General features: G+C 42.6%; 1 protein-coding gene across 1 annotated transcript in view; it reads left to right on the forward strand.

The window, feature by feature from the left end:
- Positions 1-5612, forward strand: part of LOC134944978 (uncharacterized) — a 283560-nt gene extending 277948 nt beyond the window's left edge. The window contains exon 9 of the transcript XR_010182005.1: positions 4394-5612. The gene's annotated coding sequence lies outside the window, so the exon portion shown is untranslated. The remainder of the gene's footprint in view (positions 1-4393) is intronic.
- Positions 5613-6000: the final 388 nt, after the last annotated feature.

The raw sequence follows: 6000 nt of genomic DNA on the forward strand, positions 1-6000 counted from the left end.
TATTGCGATTACTTCGTTCGCAATTTTAAGATGCTAAGATTCACTCCCAGTAGGCGGCGGCTTAGCGTGAGCAACTCTGCTAAAATCGCCTTGCGAGCGAACAACTCGGAATGACCTCCAATATATCAACATAAAATACATTCAAATAAGGAGTATTTATTAGTACAGAGTAGTATGTACTGTATGAGCACTGGAATGATATAGGATGTTTATTGGTATATGTTTATTGCTATGGTACAATATGGTGTATTTCTTTTGTGGTCCATAGTATAGGATAACATGTTTATAGGAATATTTCTTGGTATATAATAGATTTGTATATTTGTTGATATTGGGCCTAATCATGGCTTAAAGTCCACGAAAGGTGGTGGAACTCATTTCCCCTGCCACCTCCCCCCCGCTCTCCCCCCTTCCCCCCCACGCACACCTCCCATTAGGTGGAGCCAGAGCCAGTGCTAGGGTGTTCACCATCCCCCAACAAACTATAAAATTGTGCATTACCTCCCATAATTTATAAAGAGACAATGGTCTCACAAGGAAGGAGTGTGGTCACACAATAGTACCCCCAATTAAAATTATGCCACACAGTAGCACAATCTTATTCCCATTACATTGCATGTAGTGCCCCTTGTTCATATTACACCACATAGTAGTGTCCCTTATTCACATTACAACACACAGCAGTGCCCCTTATTCACATTATGTCACTTAGTAGTGCCCTTTGTTCACATTATAATACACAGTGGTACCGCTTATACACATTATGGAATTACTGTACAAGGCGGTGGAGGAGGTGGAACTAGCTGCACCTACAATTACAGCTGGTGGAACTCAGTTCCACCTCATTCCTCCCCCCCCCCCCACACACACTTTAACCTGGGCCTAATTCAGACCAGATCGCTGTGCTGCAAATTTGCAGAGGGCTGCAATCAGATAGTCGCTGCCCAGGGAGAGTGAAAACCTGCCCCGTGCAAGTGTGCGAATGCATGTGTACGCCATGCGAAAACTTTGCCAGGCAGCGGACATCTGCAAATCCGTTCGCAACTCACTCACCATCTAATGATTTGTGCAGTCTGTGTGTAGCCCAGGACTTACTCCTACAGTGCGATACAAACAGGCTGATCGGGGCTGGAGCTGACGTCACACACCCTCCCAGTAAACGTTTGGGGTCACACCACAGAAGGCCCGCTGATATTTTAGTGATTGCAGCAGCTGAGTGTGATGTCATGCAGCCACTCCAACCACGCCCCCATTTTTATGCCACACCCCCGCAATGCTCCGTCTTCACCTTGGAAACGGAGCGTTGCCACCCCCTCCGACCCGCAAATTGATTGACAAGCGATCGGATTTTCTATAGGGCACCGCAGAAAATGCAGTCACATGCGCAGGACGGATCCTCTTAGCAGATTTTGCGGTTGGATCGCATATTGTGATCCAACCTGAATCAGGCCCTTTGTATGGTAAGTGCAATGGTATATATCATATGGGCGATTCTCCGTGATGCCTGGGACAGATACACAAATTCAAACGACATACTTCTCCAAAATACCAAGATTTTAGTGGGTCTTAAGTTATGGGGTAAGGCATTGCTACGGAGCAATTACGTTTTCATATAACAACAATTTCTTAACAGACCAGTTTAAAAGGAAAAAATAAATAAAAGCATGTGATGCACGGGACTTTATGTTCCCTTTCTGGAGAATCACCCATTATGTTATAGCATGTGTTGTTCTATTTCTAGATATACTATAGTATGCTTGTAAGTATATAGCTTTGTGTGGCATAGTTTGTTAGTATAGTATAATATGCATGCACTTACTGGTAACTTTCAGCCTGGGGGCAGACACAAGCAAGTGGACTGGCTTTTCTACCAGCTAATACAATGTAAAAATGGGAGTGACAATAACTTTGTAGGCGTGGTTTAAACCAATTGAAATATATGAAAAGTTGTTATGACAAATAGCTATAAACAAAAAAATCTCCTACCAGTCCCATCTGACTAATGCTGGGCATACATGGGCAGATAAAATGCCTGTCAGACCAATGGGCATTTTATCTGTCTCCACCGATTTCCGGGACATACTGTCCACTGTGATATCTCTCACAGTGCATGTTACATGACGATAGCACTCTGCCCCCAGGGAGGAGTCATTTCGCTGTTCCTTCCCATGTGAAGGATCAGAGGATAGGTCAGCCATGGTAGGGCATATACTGCCTGATGTGGCCGGCTGAACACTCAGAAAATATCACATTAGAGGGATATTCTGGATGATTTGGCATGCCTGATCGATTGATATTTTCAGATTGGTCGGCCACCTACGTGCTGCAATTATCTGGTCGATCTGCTGACGTCATAATTACATAAACTGGGACTATTTTATTGACCGATACACAATATAGTGACAATTCTAGTGACAGATAAATAATGTAGGAACCATCCTAATGACAGATATACAATGCAGAGAACGTTCCACTACATACTGTATGTAAAAAAAATATTTTTTTTGCATAAAATAGTGAGAACCCTACAGTATATTGGTATAATAAATACTAATTCATCATTACCACTAGTTGTAATTATTGAAAATCAGAGTCAAAGCTCCTCCACTTCCTCATTAAAAATTAGATAGGTGGTTTATTTATGAAGCATTGTCAGGACAGTGCAAGATCTCTAGACGCTCTAGGCTAAACTTCACCCTACCGTCTCTTCTCCCCCCAATACCCTCGTCCCAGCCATATACATAAAACCTCACCACATGCATTTGACCAAGTCTTGGACACAATACTTGTATGGGTTCTGTGGACAGTGGGGCCCATCATGGATTTTACTGACAAACCTGGTTGACCAGTTTGAATCTAAAGCCAGGTACACACTACAGCGATGACAGGATGATTTGCTGTTTCATAAAGACAGGGTAATCTATATGTTTTAGTAATCTTGGATTATGCCACCCGCTATCCAGAAGCGATACCCTTACAAAATATCAAAACGGCTACTATTGTCAAAGAATCTTTTCTCATGTTGGATTCCATAAAGAATTTTTTACAGATTGAGGGATTCATGTCAACAAGTAATGGCAGAGCTATTTAAGAAATTAGGAATAGTACATCTGCATACTTCAGTTTTTCACCCACAGACAGATGAGTTGGTGGAAAGATTTAATAGAACCCTAAAGTCTATGATCGATCAAGCTGTCCTAGATAGTACACAGGAATGGGATTAAGTACTCCCTTACCTCATGTTCGCAATATGTAAAGTACCCCAGTCCTCAACTGTGTTCAGCCCTTTCGAGCTTCTGTTGGGAAGTCAGTCTAGAGGCATTTTGGACATTTTAAAACAAGGCTGGGAACAGCAGAAAGTGCATGAACCAAATCTTGTGGAGTTCGTTAGAGCACTGTAGGAGTGACTATATAAAATAAGTCCTATTGTGCAAGATAGGGAGGTTCAAAGTCAGCAGAAACAAGTCTATGATTTCTCTGTGCAAGTTCGGAAGTTTTGTCTAGGGGACAAAGTCTTACTCTTAGCGCTGATGCAAGATAGCAAGTTGTTTACCCATTAGCATGGGCGCTACAAAGTAGAGGAACCTGTAGGACCCGTAAATTACCAGGTACCTATAGGACCTGTAAATTACCAGGTTCGGCAGTCAGGAAGAAGACAAACGGAGCAAATATAAAATATAAACTTGCTGAAACCTTGGCAAGAGGAGACATCAATTCCTGTGCCCCTGTCTAGATCACTTGGTTCTCCTTTCATCTGCAAGGCAGCAGAAAGGTGTAGAACCTGGCATTGACAAGACAAGAAGGATGGTTGTTTCTCTGCCAGAGCACACCACGTTCAGGCAGTATAAAGGAAACATGCCTGGAAAGGTTTTTCGAAAGTCTGATTGGTTGCGGCTGTCGCGAAAAAGTAAACCGTGCTTCCCCAAGCTTGGAAAAGCAAAAGGGGGGGATTTCGTAAGGGCTTGTGAGTCAGGACTTGGCCTACAAGCATTTGTGAAGTATGCATTTGTCAAGGATGTATTTTAAGGATGAAGTTATAACCGGAACTGAAAACCATCTCTCCCTTCTTCAAAGGTAAAAATACCATCCTCATGCTTGTATATATGAGTTTATTGTCTCTCTCTGGCTACACTTTTCACGCCCCAAGAAAGTTTGTCTGCAAATGACTGTGATCTGTCTTCAATGCAAAATCCCCTCTGTTAATTAGCTGAACTTCTGATTGCATACCTCCCCCTTTGCCAGCTGATATAGTTGTAGCATGTAAGAGTAATATCCTCAAGGCCTGCAGTCAGGACTTGACCTGCAAGCATTTGTGAATTATGCATTTGTTAAGGATGTATGTTAAGGATGAGGTTAGAACCGGAACTGAAAACCATCTCTCCTTTCTTCACAGGTAAAAATACCATCCTCATGTTTGTATATCTGAGTCTATCATCTCTCTCTGTCTACACTTTTCACACCCCAAGAAAGTTTGTCTACAAATGACTGTGATCTGTCTTCAATGCAAAATCCCCTTTGTTAATTAGCTGAACTTCTAATTGCACACATCCCCCTTTGCCAGCTGATATAGTTGTAGCAATTAAGATTAATATCCTCAAGGCCTGCAGTCAAGACTTGGCCTGCATGCAGTTATGAAGTATGCATTTTTTAAGGATGTATTTTAAGGATGAAGTTAGAACTGGAGTTTGAACTGGATTTGGACTTTGGACTATGCTAGAATATCTAATTAAACTAGTTCCCCAAACACTGCAACTCAGGACCATTATGTAGCCTCTCCTCACCTCCGCCATGAGAACACCAGAACCAATGCATACTACCCCTCTGTCCAAGAACATCATGATTGCAAAGAGCCTACCCCTCAAGCTGAGCAGGAAACTGAAGGGTTTGTGCACCAGGACCAGACTTTGCAGGGTCATTTCCAATGGACATTATTGTGCTCCCCACATTCTCCCACCCACCCTCGCTGCTCCCATGAGATTAGGACATTTATAATATTTGCAATATAATGTTATTACAGTGTTCCTGCAAATGTTATTCTCTTCTTTTTCTTCTTACAGCGTACTTCCACCCCACTGAGTGCTGCTCCTGTAATGTTTGCCTCCATTGATTGCACAACCTGCCAGCAGCAACCTACGCAGTGCACCACAGATAGCTGCCTCCATGGGCAGGGTGTGCTTCATTTGGATCTTTCCATGCAGCGTACAGCATACTCCTACACATGTGTCAATTTTCCCATACATGCATTTGGCCCTTGTATGGCTCATCTCCCACATCATACCCTTTGTAGTGCGCCCAACATGGCTGCCTTATCTGGTGTACTTGTGCATACGATGAAAAATACATGGACCTGATGGTTTTGTTGGAACCCTACTCTGAACTTTAGGACTCTGCAATCTCCCCATTTTGAGTTATCTCTTCTAGGGGTAGATTATTCCACCCTGGGTAATCCTACGCAGTATGCCCAAGATGGCTGCTGCACCTGGTAGCTTGTGAGGGTGAAATATACAACCCTTGGAAGTTATTAACCAAAATGCCTACACCAATCATGCATTATTCTTTCTGTGCACTCAAGGTTTTCTTTTATGTCTGTGTGGTTTATCTTTTGATGTACACTGCTCAAAAAAATAAAGGGAACACTAAAATAACACATCCTAGATCTGTATGAATGAAATATTCTTATTAAATACTTTGTTCTTTACATAGTTGCATGTGCTGACAACAAAATCACACAAAAATTATCAATGGAAATCAAATTTATTAACCCATGGAGGTCTGGATTTGGAGTCACCCTCAAAATTAAAGTGGAAAAACACACTACAGGCTGATCCAACTTTGATGTAATGTCCTTAAAACAAGTCAAAATGAGGATCAGTAGTGTGTGTGGCCTCCACGTGCCTGTATGACCTCCCTGCAACACCTGGGCATGCTCCTGATGAGGTGACGGATGGTCTTCTGAGGGATCTCCTCCCAGACCTGGACTAAAGCATCTGCCAACTTCTG

Source organism: Pseudophryne corroboree, chromosome 7 (genome assembly GCF_028390025.1).
Source record: "Pseudophryne corroboree isolate aPseCor3 chromosome 7, aPseCor3.hap2, whole genome shotgun sequence".
Taxonomy (NCBI): Eukaryota; Metazoa; Chordata; class Amphibia; order Anura; family Myobatrachidae; genus Pseudophryne; species Pseudophryne corroboree.